Genomic DNA, 13,607 nt, shown 5'->3' with positions numbered 1-13,607 from the left:
GGCAAACTGCTTTTAATTGTAGTATTACTTGTTAGAGATGGCAAAAAGTCTTGCTGATATTAAAAAACATATACATTAAAAAACATACATAGTACATACATACGGAGTAAATCAAATTAAGAGTCCCTATATATAATCCACCATAAGCTTCAGCTCCCCACATCAAAGACTCCCAGGGACCTTTCAGATCCTCTCCACTTTTCAGAACTTCCGCAGCAATCCTTTTGCAGTCTACAATCCTGAGCATGCTTACTTAGAAGTTAAAATACACACACTGGAAATAGCAACACTTACTTCTGAGCAAATAATGCACAGGATTCAGCTGCAAAAAATCTTTTTTTTCCTCTCCTGCACCCACACCACCTCCAAACCACCTTCGCTGTGGTCTGTCCGCAGTTATTTCCCCCTCCCTTAAACACACACACCCCTTACCTTCCTGAATGAAGAAACGTCCCCACACCCTCTAGCTCCCCCCAAGGAAAACTCCTCCTTCCCGCCCCCCCAAACCAGCATCCTCCTCCAAGAGAGTCGAAACTGGGGTGTCTGGCGGCTTCCTACTACCCCCCCCTCCGCTTCCCATATAAAGGAAAAGCCCTGGCATTTCGCTTCCCCCCCCCATGACACCCCCACATCCCAGTCTCGACCCACCATGAATGAAAGTGGGGGGGGAGCCTCCCCTTTGTCCCCTCGAGCTGCAAAGGGCCCCACCCACCCAAACTAGAGGAGCAGGAGGGGGAGAGTCCAGGAAGAGACGCCCCACACACAACACTAATGCAACACGCCCTCAGCTCCACGGGAAAACCCACCACACACGCAGAGGTGGATTTGGAGTGAGCCAAGCTCCCTGCTCGCTCACCCCTCTGGGGGAGAATGGAACAAGGCCACCTTTCCCTCAGGGAAGGCCCCGAGGCCTGGCTCTCTTCTCGCCCTCAACATGGAAAGCCCCGCCAAAGCCGAGGGGGGTCCACGAAGGGCTGGGCGCCCCCTCCCCACAAGCCCAGCCTCCGCTCCCTCCTCCCTTTAATTTACCTCAGCGCTCCTTCCGGGGCCTCGTGCCGCCGCCACCGCCGTTGCCGCCTCCTCCTCCTACCCCGCCCCCCCACCCGCCACAGCTGAGTGCCCGGGACGTTGGCCTCCAACCAGGAAGTGGCCCGGTGTGACACCTACTCTTCGCTGCCATGGCAACGCTCCCCCCGCCCGCCGCGTTCCGGACAGGAGGCGGCGGCTCCTCCTCTGCCGAGCCCCGCGCGCCGCCCCGAGGCAAGCGCATAGAGCGATCCCAGCCCCGGCGCCATGTTGAGCCCGGAACGAGGCTCGGCTACAGAGGCTCCGCCCATTTCCTCTCATGGGACGTTGGACGTCTTGACGTCACGAGCGAAAAAAGCGCCGCTCGCGAGCCGGGAGGATAGGGCTTTTTCAATGGCGCCGCCATCTTGGGACGAAAGCGAGGCTAGGCTCCTCCCACCTCGGGGTGGAATGGAGCGAGGATTCTATTTCAAGCTCAAGATCAAAGCGGGTCTTGCAGGCATGTTAGGGCCGTGAAGGCTGTGCAATTTTAAATACTGCCAACTTCTTGCAAACCACTATTCACCAGTTTGCAGGCAGGTTCAGTCTGATACGGACAGGGGACCTTCCATCCACGGTTGCATTGCTTGCTTGGTTATACCCCGCTTGAATGTTTGAAAACCACAACCACCTCGAAGCTGTTTGCAAAGAAGTTAAAAACAATAAAAGCAATGTTAAAATTGTGGCGATAGTTTAAAACAGGCATCCCCAAACTGTGGCCCTCCAGATGTTTTGGACTACAATTCCCATCTTCCCTGACCACTGGTCCTGTTAGCTAGGGATCATGGGAGTTGTAGGCCAAAACATCTGGAGGGCCGCAGTGTGGGGATGCCTGGTTTAAAACATAAAACAAGTTAAAATACTAAAAAAATGCATGACCAGCATTTCTAAGCATCTGTGTATGATTGACTAAACAAAAATGTTTTTAGCAGACCTCGAAAAGAACACAGCGCAGGAGCCTGCTTGATATCAATAGGCAGGGGATTCCAAAGTACAGTACTGTATAGGTGTTGCTGTGCTAAACACCAATCAGTGTTATGGGTGCCATGCTACTAGCCCATCAAATGAAGAAAACATAAGCAACAAATAAGGTATATAAACTAAACATATATGTCTTTATGTTACAGGTAGGTAGCCTTGTTGGTCTGATGTAGTCAAAACAAAAACAAACAAAAAATCCTTCCAGTAGCACCTTAGAGACCAACTAAGTTTGTCATTGGGGTGTGGGTGTAAAATATGATGGCTCACTGAATAGACATCAGTGTTGGGAGTGAGCCAGCAGTAAATCACACCATGCAAGTTGGAGTTAACTTTTAGCAAAAGCACAATCTGCACAGGATTGTCAGGCCTAATGAGCACAGCAACTCGTCTGAAGGTCTGCACACACACACACACCCCACAGATGCCTAAGTCCCCTCCTCCCCAGGGCTTTTCCAAAGCAGTTAGAGACTGTGCCTGCATGCAGCCAATTTCTGCTCTCCTCTGCCCTTTTCATCCCTCTCCTCGTTCTGGGGGAAAGTGAAGAGGCAAGCTTGTTTCAGCAGGAGTGGGGGGGGGGGATAAAGCTCATTGTTCTTTTCAGGCATTCTCTGTTGCATACCACAACAATGTCTGGTAATAAATAAGGGACCTGGAGACACCTGTTAACCTTCGAAAGCAGGCTTTAAAAAAAGCATCCAGGCCTCCTCTAAACTCCTGTGGTGCCTTTCTGCCTCCTCATCCAAACTAGCTCCTTTCTCAGAAAAGCAACTTTTCTGATCTTAATGAAGGTAACAGCATGGGTTACACTCTTACCTTCGCTCTTAACTGCAGCACCCAGCAGGAATAATCACTGCTGAACACAGTGTGCCTTTCTTCCGAAAAGATACAAGAGATCCAGTTTGGAATGTAGGTTTTTAGGGCTGCCATTCAATCCCGTACCCACTTATCTGGGAACAATCCCCAGTGGGATTTACTCTAGCACACTATAATTAGACTTGTTAATTGCCTTCTAAAACACCGTCTCAAGGCAATTTATGTCTAAGATATTGAAAAACAGATAAAAACCGTTAAATGAGTAGATATGTATAGGGCTGTATTGTAAAGTTACAACTCTGCACGCACATTGTTTCAAGCTGAGGTTTTTAATCCTTTTTGGGGGGTGCATACTTGGGGAAGGGATGTTTTTTTAAAAAGTGGGTATAAGGCCCCTGCATGCAGCAACGCTCATGCACGCAAACGTATTGAAAGCCCCATTGAACACAGTGGTTCTAACTTCTGAGTAAACTTTCATAGGATTCTGCTATAAATTACTAGTGCCAGCCCAAGATTTGGGGGAGGGATTTATGCCCTGTCCTTACTCTCTTAAGGGGGATCACCTCCTCCTCACTGTAGTGCAGGCATCCCCAAACTTGGCCCTCCAGATGTTTTGGGACAACAACTCCCATCATCCCTAGCTAACAGGACCAGTGGTCAGGGATGATGGGAGTTGTAGTCCCAAAACATCTGGAGGGCCGAGTTTGCCTTATGCCTGCTGTAGTGGGAAACATTATTGGCCTGCTGGGGCCATGCAACCCTCTCAGGCCCACTTTGAGAGGCGAGGGGAGCCACCCACCTGTCAGTCATGGTGATTCATTGGCCAAATTGACCCTGCAGAGGTTCTGAAGATTGATCAAAGCTGCCCCATAAGTGGTGGACGTGTCCACTAGTGAATGACTTCTGGAATAAGATTTATAATGAACTCAAGAAAGTGTTGAAAAACACATTTGTCAAGAAACCAGAAGCATTCCTAGTGGGCATTGTAGGAAAGGAGATCCCCAAGAAGAATGTATCTTTTTTTATGTATGCCACTACAGCAGCGAGACTTTTGATAGCTAAGCACTGGAAGCTACAAACATTACCAACAATTGATGAGTGGCAGATGAAGATGATGGGATTTATGGAACTGGCTGAGATGACCGGACGAATCCGCAACCAGGGAGAAGAAGCGATGGAAGAAGAATGGAAAGATTTTAAACTGTATTTGAAAAAATATGCTAAAGTAATATTTTAGACTAGAAATTAAGCTGTAAATAAAACTGTGGATTATGTGAAGATGTTATTTAGAGGGAAAGAAGAAGTTTTTATAAAGTGAATATTTTGACACAGAATTTGCTAATTAGAAATGTATATAAGAACCACAGGGACGGGAACCCGAGGAGGTCCCAATATACATTGTGAGGGAGATAAGATACAATGCTTTATATGTTTTTGTTTTCTGTTTTCTTTGGTTTTCTGTTTTCTGTATTTTTATTTTCTATTGTGTATCTGTTTTATTGTTTTTAGTGTTTTGTTAACCCTTTTGTTCTGGAAAATCAATAAAATATTATATATATATATATATAAAGCTGCCCCATAAGGAGGGGGGGAGTCTACTTTGCTGGTGCACTTCCTGCATGCGCTGGCAGAAAAGCCACGCCTAGCGGGAATAAGCTTGCCCTTTATCAGCTGGTGAGGGGTGGTCTTTGAGCTTCATTCAGGTGGTCTGAGAGATGCCTGTGGGTCTTGTGCTAGAAAACGGGGGACGGCACATCCGTCACATAAAATATTCATGTTGGTTTTATTTGTGATTTTTATTGGCTTCTTTAATTTCTTATACTGCCCTTTACTGTGCAAGAAATACGCAGGAAATAACAGAAGCAATAAAATGCATACAGCGTCTAGCACAGCACATTACAATTGCTACAACAGGCAGAAAAACCACTAAAAATCATAAAAAAGCTCGACAACTTCAATCCCTTTGGTCGGCCCTCACGGCTCTTCACTTCATCAAATCTGGCCCTCTTTGAAAAAAAGTTTGGACACCCTTGCATTAAGAGGTTCGCCAAAACCATGGGTAGGCAAAAAAAGGCCAGGACCCTCAGAGATCTTTAAGTGGCCCACAGCCTCCTAGTGGTGCAGCAGTAAAACTGCTACCACATTTGCAAAGCTAAGCAGGGTCTGGTGTGATTTCAAATTGGAATGGGGAGACCACAGGTTGAGATTCCTGGGTTGCAGGGAATTGGACTAAGGCGGAAAAGGCTGAGAACCACTGCTCTATATAGGATGTACCATATTTATACAAAGTCATACCACTGGACCATTTCAGGACTAGCCAATCTTGCAATTTCCAGCTGTTTTAGAATACAGCTGCCATCATCTCTAAGTCTCTGACTATTGGCCGAGCTGGCCTGGAATGACAGGAGAGGGACACCAAGTTGCCTATCCCTCATCCATTTAATTTAGTACTGTTTACTAGTCGGCAGCTTTGCAGGATTTCAGGCAGGCCTTTCGCAGCCCAACCAGGGACGCTTCCACGTGGCAGCTTATTGCCTTGCAAGTTTTTCACATTGTCCACATGATGTCCTCATCAAAATGCCACTCAATGTCCTCCCTCCCCCCACCAGGCACCTGCTTTAATCTGGATTTACTGTATCTGCTAAGTTTTTCCCTACATAATCGGATTTTCAGCGGAAACATAAATCCAGATTAAATGCGAAAGTAATACCAGGTGGCAATGTCTGATGAGGATGAAGTTGTGTGGACACAGCACAGAGCTTGCATGCGCGACCCGTGCAGGGTCCACCAAAAACTTCTGCGTGGAAGCACCTATGGAGATGCCAGAAATTGGACCTGGGACTTTCTGCGTGCAATGCATGTGATCTACAACCGAGCTATGGCCCAAGGTTGTTGTTGGTTTGTTTTGTGTGGGTTTTTTTTAAGTGCTCAGTTGGATACAAAATGTGAAGTTCGGGGGAGAGGGATGTGCAGTTGGAAAACTGATAGAATGCCATTGGGAAAAATTGGCAAATTAGACACGTTAGGCTGCATTTGTTGATCAAGCACTTAAGTGACAGGCAATGTCAGGGGCAGCATGCGCACTGGTTTGAATGAGCTGAGTTTCCATTCTTAAAACAAACAGCCCAAGCCATATTAAAACACCCTCTTATTGGGGGCCAGAACCTCCTCTTCTTCATTTCCAAGCAGGAGATACTTTGAGGATAAAATGGGGGGGGGGGAGAGAAAGAGAGCGTCACCTTGAGCTCCTTGGAGAATTTGAGCTCCTTGGGGCGCAGGTGGTGCTGTGGTCTAAACCAATGAGTCTCTTGGGCTTGCCGATCAGAAGGTCGACGGTTCAAATCTCCGCAACGGGGTGAGGTCCCGTTTCTTAGTCCCAGCTCCTGCCAACCTAGGAGTTTGAAAGCACACCAGCATGAGTAGGTAAATAGGTACCACAGCAGCGGGAAGGTAAATGGCGTTTCTGTGCGCTCTGGTTTCTGTCATGGTGTCCTGTTGCACCAGAAGTGGTTTAGTCATCTGGCCACATGACCCAGAAAGCTGTCCATGGACAAATGCCGGCTCCCTCAGCCTGAAAGCGAGATGCGTGCCGCAACCCCATAGTCACCTTTGACGGGACTTAACTGTCCAGGGGTCCTTTACCTTTTTACATTGGAGAAAAGGTGGAATATAAATGTAATAATAAACAACTTAATAAATTTTCTGGCACACCTTCTGCCCTCCCTATCAACTTTTTCTGCAGCTAAAGGAAAGGTGCTTCATAATACCTCCATTCTTAGTGCGTGATCAGTTCCATGTGAATTAAAAACCCCATCTTCATTTCTTTTCCCGAGGGCTTGACCCCGCTCCCATCACTTGCCACGAGGCTGACGCAGCACACCTTTCCAAGAGTGGGCCCACAGGCAATTTGTTCCAGGCTGCACTCTATTAAATCCAATGTCCAATTTAACACGCACTTCCTAATCTTTACTCTCTTAATCAGTTCCTCTTCGTTTATTTGTCCTCCTCCCGACTGCCACCCTGGCAGCCTTTGTTCGGAGTTTTCCAAAACTCGCATCAGCCGGCCCAGGATGCTGTTCTCATTAGCGCCTGTCTTCTGAATCGGTTCCGAACGCACCCCGTCGGCTAGCCTTTCCTGAACACCTGATAAAAGAAGCTATTTCTGTCAATGCAGGTGCCCTCCGTCTCCACCACTGCTTGCCCCACTTTCCAATTATCCCTTTTCTCCTTACAGGTTCTCCACTTTCTGCATTGACTCTCCCCTGCCTCCCCCCCCTCTGACTTCTCCTCTGATATCTGGGTTTCATATCATCCCTTATTTCTACATTCTTTTCAGTGCACCCTCCCTGTTAGAGCTAAAATCTGCAGCGTGAGTGAAATGCAAATCCAGGCTAAGGCAAAGCTGGGTCAGAGGCAAGCACACAGCAGAAAGAGAAAGTTTTGCTTCTGCACCGCTGGAGCAGGCATAATCAATAAAGCAGGCATCCCCAAACTGCGGACCTCCAGATGTTTTGGCCTACAACTCCCATGATCCCTAGCTAACAGGACCAGTGGTCGGGGAAGATGGGAATTGTAGTCCAAAACATCTGGAGGGCCGAAGTTTGGGGATGCCTGCAATAAAGGTAACAGTCAAAGGTGGCCTTAACATCAGTCTGTTGTTGTTTGTTGGCATCCGTCTGTCTTGCGAGATAATGGAGTGTGACTCCAGGGGTGAAGTCAAACCACTGTGTTAGCAGCAATGAAGTAACCTCCCAGGGGTGGGAGCCTGGGCAGTGTGTCTGGAGATCCTGGGCTGCCCAGATGCCAAGACCCGCCTCTGGACCTCACAGTTGTGGCCCAAAGGAAAGCAGAGCAATATGTTTTCCTTCTGCTATATGGGCTACCTTCCCAGGTTGCCATCAGTCTGTATTCACCCATTTCTACCCCGCACAAGCACAATCAATGAAAAGGAAGTATTATCATTGTTGCTGCTCTTATTACTGTTTAGTCCAGGCTTCCTCAACCTTGCCCCTCCAGATGTTTTTGGCCTACAACTCCCATGGTCCCTAGCTAGCAGGACCAGTGGTCAGGGATGATGGGAATTGTAGTCTCAAAACATCTGGAGGGCCAAGGTTGAGGAAGCCTGGTTTAGTCACTTGTTACCCAAAGGTCTCCAAGTGCCTTACAACACATTTAATGATGTAAATGCATCAGACCATTATATTTTAAAAAAACCAAAATAAAACAACGCTCATAATGGCTGTAGGGAACTTGGCAGCACGCTGGCAGCAAAACAACACTGTCTCAGTTTATCAGATCTTCCATTCTTGGGCAAGGTGATTGAGCGAGTGGTTGCTGAACAACTCCAGGCACGCCTGGAAGAAGCGGACCATTTGGATCCCTTCCAGTCAGGGTTCAGGCCTCATCATGGGACTGAAACTGCCTTGGTAGCACTGGTTGATGATCTCCGGAGGCTAGAGACAAAGGTGAGAGCTGTTTCCGAGTCCTGCTGGATCTCTCAGCGGCTTTTGACACCATCGACCATAACATCCTTCTGGACTGTCTAGAGGGGTTGGGAGCTGGGGGCACTGTCATACAGTGGTTCCGCTCCTTCCTCCTGGGCCGTGTTCAGAAAGTGGTGAGGGGGGGGATGAGTGTTCAGACCCCTGGGCTCTCACTTGTGGGGTGCCTCAGGGTTCTGTCCTCTCCCCCATGCTTTTTAACATCTACATGCAGCCGCTGGGAGAGATCATCAGGGGGTTTGGGCTGGGTGTTCATCAGTATGCGGATGATACCCAGCTCTACCTCTCTTTCAAATCAGAACCAGTGAAGGCAGTGAAGGTCCTGTGTGAGTGCCTGGAGGCGGTTGGAGGATGGATGGCGGCTAACAGATTGAGGTTGAATCCTGACAAGACAGAAGTACTGTTCGTGGGGGACAGAAGGCGGGCAGGTGTGGAGGATTCCCTGGTTCTGAACGGGGTAACTGTGCCCCTGAAAGACCAGGTGCGCAGCCTGGGAGTCATTTTGGACTCACAGCTGTCCATGGAGGCACAGGTCAATTCTGTATCCAGGGCAGCTGTCTATCAGCTCCATCTGGTACACAGGCTGAGACCCTATCTGCCTGCAGACTGTCTAGCCAGAGTGGTGCATGCTCTAGTTATCTCCCGCTTGGACTACTGCAATGCGCTCTACGTGGGGCTACCTTTGAAGGTGACTCAGAAACTACAACTAATCCAGAATGCAGCAGCTAGACTGGTGACTGGGAGCGGCCGCTGAGACCACATAACACCGGTCTTGAAAGATCTACATTGGCTCCCAGTACGTTTCCGAGCACAATTCAAAGTGTTGGTGCTGACCTTTAAAGCCCTAAATGGCCTTGGTCCAGTATACCTGAAGGAGCGTCTCCACCTCCATCATTTTGCCCGGACACTGAGGTCCAGCACCGAGGGCCTTCTGGCAGTTCCCTCGGTGTGAGAAGCCAAGTTGCAGGGAACTAGGCAGAGGGCCTTCTCGGTGGTGGCACCTGCCCTGTGGAATGCCCTCCCAACAGATGTCAAAAAGGAAAACAACTACCAGACTTTTAGAAGATATCTGAAGGCAGCCCTGTTCAGGGAGGCTTTTAATGTTTAATAGATTATTGTGTTTTATTTTTCTGTTGGAAGCTGCCCAGAGTGGCTGGGGAAACCCAGCCAGATGGGCGGGGTATAAATAATAAATTATTATTAATTATTATTATTATTATTATTATTTATTATTATTATTATTATTATTATTATTATTATTATTATTATCAGAAGCCTGGGAGGGGGGAGGTAAGTCTTTACTTAGTGCCAAAGTGATGTGAATGAGTGCACCAGGTTGAACTTGCTGCGAAGAGCATTCTGCAGACGGAGAGCCACAAATTGAAAAGGCCTGCATAGGTTCATGTTGGGAGAGCTGTTCCAGAAAGTAAAAACAACCCATGGTAAAAACAACAGTAGCTAAACCAGGGGCAGAGAACCTTCGTCCCTCCAGCTTCCATCATTCCTGACCATTGACCATGCTGGCTGGGGCTGATGGGAGCTAGAGTCCAACATTATCCTGAAGACCACAGGTTCCTTCATCCATTCCTGGCCTAGGGCAATGGGGTGGAGGAGTTATTCTAATCTATGCCCTCCTGGTGTAGGAAAAAAGACAACCGAGAGTCTTTAAACACAGCTTCAAAAAGAAGGAATGAGACCACAAGTTGGGTGCCACTGAACTCGGTGTTTGTTTGTTTTTTACATTTATAGACCACCTTCATCTTCCAAGGAGCTCAAAGTGGTGCACACAGTTGTTGTTCTCCTCCTCCTCCTCCTTCTCCTCCTCCTCCTCCTCCTCCTCCTCCTCCTCCTCCTCCTCCTCCTCCTCCTCCTCCTCCTTCTTCCTCCTCCTCCTCCTCCTCCTCTTCCTCCTCCTCCTCCCCATTTCATCCTCACAACAACCCTGTGAGGTAGGTTAGGCTGGCCCAAGGTCACCCAGCGAGCTTCATGGCTGAGAGCGGGGATTCAAACCCTGGTCTCCCAGGTCATAGTCTAACACACTAATGGCTCTTTAAATACATTGGTTTCAGTGGGTCTGCTCCAAGTACAACTGGTGTGAAATAGCACACCCATTGAGTAAAGAAGTTGTTTCCTTTGGCCAAGGATGCCTTCTTCCTTTTATCATCTGCAATACGACATTCACAGTACATGCATGCACTCATGCACACAGAAATTCCTCTGGCCTGTATAGCTCTATGACTCAGTGGCAGCCGAACCTGTACAACAGAAATAAGAATACTACCCTCTGGCCAGAACCTTCTGCACACACCCGATGTGTCCCAATTGCTGGTGCAACATGCTCAGAAAGGTACTATTCAGGAATCCTGTTGACACGCTTACCATACTGAGTCTCGATTAGATCACTATCAATCTTGCACCTGTGGCCTAGTTCTCACAGAAGGAATCGGTAGTGGCTACTCTGGCAGCAGCCTGAGAATGGCAGGTGGTTGACTGATTATTGATTACTGAATTTCTATACCGTTTAATAGATTTAAAATATCTCTAAAGGGCATAAAGAAAACTGAAGCAACAACTGACAGTGTAAACAAAATATTACGAAAACACAGTGTTGCGTATAAAAATGGCACATCAGTGCAAAGTTGCTAAAACATAAAAATCAATCTCAGCTCATTTTCCTTCTAGCACACCTTCCCTCTCAAGTTCCAGGTTCTTGCCCAGGATCAAAACAAACTTTCAACTCAAAAGTCTCACCACAAGAAGAGTTCCTGGAAACTGTAGACATTGCCCGAGTCTCTCACTCTCTGGTAGAAGAGGCAGGCTACTGCCTAATCTCCTGCTATTATTGCTTGCTTGAGGGTCCCATGGACTGCAAGAAGATCAAACCTATCCATTCTGAAGGAAATCAGCCCTTAGTGCTCACTGGAAGGCCAGATCCCGAAGCTGAGGCTCCAATACTTTGACCACCTCATGAGAAGAGAAGACTCCCTGGAAAAGACCCTGATGTTGGGAAAGATGGAGGGCACAAGGAGAAGGGGACATCAGAGGACGAGATGGTTGGACTGTGTTCTCGAAGCCACCAACATGAGTCTGACCAAACTGCGGGAAGCAGTGGAAGATGAAGAGTTGGACACGACTAAACAACTAAACAACAACAAATTAGGGGAGGAGTAGTACCTCTGGTGGGGACACATCGTGATCCTTTTGGGGTAGTCTGGCCACCTTTGGTCTCCACCAGTGCCCCACTCAGCTCTCACCTGTGGCTCCTAGAAGATGCCAACATGAGACAGCAGCCACACCCCAGAAACAACTTTGACTGGCTGGCTAAACCAGGTAAGGGTAGCCGATGGGTCTCAAACTCTTGGTGAGTTAGGGCCTTCCCCTGCTTGCAAAAACAGACTCTGGCAGATTGACCGGATAAGGTCAATAGTGGGTCCAACAGTCAAGATTGTGGTTTCTGCATGTGCTGTAGAGGGAAGTGAGGGGCAGGTGGTGCTTGTCAGCCTGGGAAGGGAGCCTGTTTAAGAGGAGGGAAACTCTGATCCTAAACCTCTGCTGCCTTGCGGGATATCTTCAGGAAAAGAAAGGCTAAGGAGTAAACCAGGTATCCCCAAACTGCGGCCCTCTAGATGTTTTGGCCTACAACTCCCATGATCCCTAGCTAACAGGACCAGTGGTTGGGGAAGATGGGAATTGTAGTCCAAAACATCTGGATGGCCCAAGTTTGGGGGTGCCTGGAGTAAACCCTACACAAATCCAGAGCGGAGTCCCTGAGACAGTTGGATGGTGCCTTGTCCGCTTCCTTCCAGCGACTCCTGCAGCCAAACTGGTGCCAAACATCTTGCTCTGCTTTCCTTTGGACCCTATCAGTGAGGCCGAGAGGGGAGTTTTGTAGTCTAGGCATCCCAGGACCTCCACACACACTGCACAGGCTTGCATCCCAGGGAGGTCACTTATACTTCTAATAAGAAATAACAATAACAATTTATTATTTATACCCCACCCATCTGGCTGGGCTTCCCCAGCCACTCTGGGCGGTCTCCAACAAAACATTAAAATACAATTGTCCATCAAACATTAAAAGCTTCCCTAAATGTAATTGTGGCTGTGAAAAGTGACCAATCCTATAAGCTCGAGTCTTGCGACGTCTGGGAAGTGAAGCAGTGAAACAGAGAATGCAACTTGGACTAGAGCAAAGGTGAGCCGGGAAGGAACAGTGGAAAGGCAGAGAGGGGAAGCAATTGAAGAAGCAGGGATTTTATGAAACAGGTAGCTTTGCAAAAGGAGAACAAAGTGAGAGTGTGCTATTATTTTATTGGAAGGTGCTGCCCTCTAGCAGCTAGGTGCGGCATTTAGTAAGTATAGTGGGTTTACTACCGTACTTTAAGTAGAACTGGATTTATGTACTAATGCCTAATACAGTATTGCAACGGTTGTAAAAGGTTGCTTGGCTTCCTCTGCATGCATTTCATCCTTAAGCGAATTGTGACTGGCTATATGTTTTGCATTCATTGACATTTGTCACAAATGTTTACAGTTTTAATTTTTGTCTCTTGCCTATAGTATAAAACATTCCTTTTCTCAAAGACCTTTGGCTAATTAAACAATCTATGGCATTTAAACAATCTATAGGGGGGATGTTTTTGTTAGTTTGATTATTATGGTATGTATTTTTGTGCTTTTATATTGCAAGCCAGCCCTTGATCTTCGGATGAAAGGCAGTACTGTATAGAAATTTAAAGGATGTGGATGATTGTAATGATGAGGATATGTGAAAAATTTCCCATGTGACGATAACATTTTGAGCAATTATGCATGGCATGGAGAAAGTGGGTGGAGAAAAGTTCACAGTGAATTCTCCAGTGGGTGCAAATAAAGGGGGGGGCATGGAACTTTAAAGTGCAAGCCTGTGCTTGTAAAGAGTGGGGCAAAAGGAACTGGGCATGTTTAGCCTGGAGAAGAGGAAACAGGGATGGAATCTAGACACACATAAAAAAACGCTGTGAAATGCCATCTAGTGTCACATTTGTATAATGCAGTTGAAATGCACTTAAAATGATGTACAGTATAGTGGAATCTTGGTTTTCGAGCATCTCGGAAGCCGAACATTTTGGAACCCGAACCCCGGAAGTAATTGCTTCCGTTTTCAAATGCACCTCGGAAGTTGAACGGCTTCCGCTGCGTGTTTTTCAATTTTCTCAATGGAAATTGCAGACGGCCCTTTTCGCCTCGGTTGTCAAACGTTTCGGA

General features: G+C 47.5%; 1 protein-coding gene across 4 annotated transcripts in view; it reads right to left on the bottom strand.

The window, feature by feature from the left end:
- USP6NL (USP6 N-terminal like) overlaps positions 1-1,093 on the bottom strand; it is a 144,230-nt gene extending 143,137 nt beyond the window's left edge. Inside the window, exon 1 of one of the 4 annotated variants that reach the window (XM_035128060.2) lies at positions 1,030-1,093. The gene's annotated coding sequence lies outside the window, so the exon portion shown is untranslated. The other 3 variants (XM_035128063.2, XM_035128064.2, XM_035128061.2) reach the window with 3 other exon arrangements.
- Positions 1,094-13,607: the final 12,514 nt, after the last annotated feature.

This window comes from Zootoca vivipara, chromosome 10 (genome assembly GCF_963506605.1).
Source record: "Zootoca vivipara chromosome 10, rZooViv1.1, whole genome shotgun sequence".
Taxonomy (NCBI): domain Eukaryota; kingdom Metazoa; phylum Chordata; class Lepidosauria; order Squamata; family Lacertidae; genus Zootoca; species Zootoca vivipara.
The sequence above is the reverse complement of the archived record's forward strand: the minus strand, read 5'-3'. Positions and strand labels throughout refer to the sequence as shown.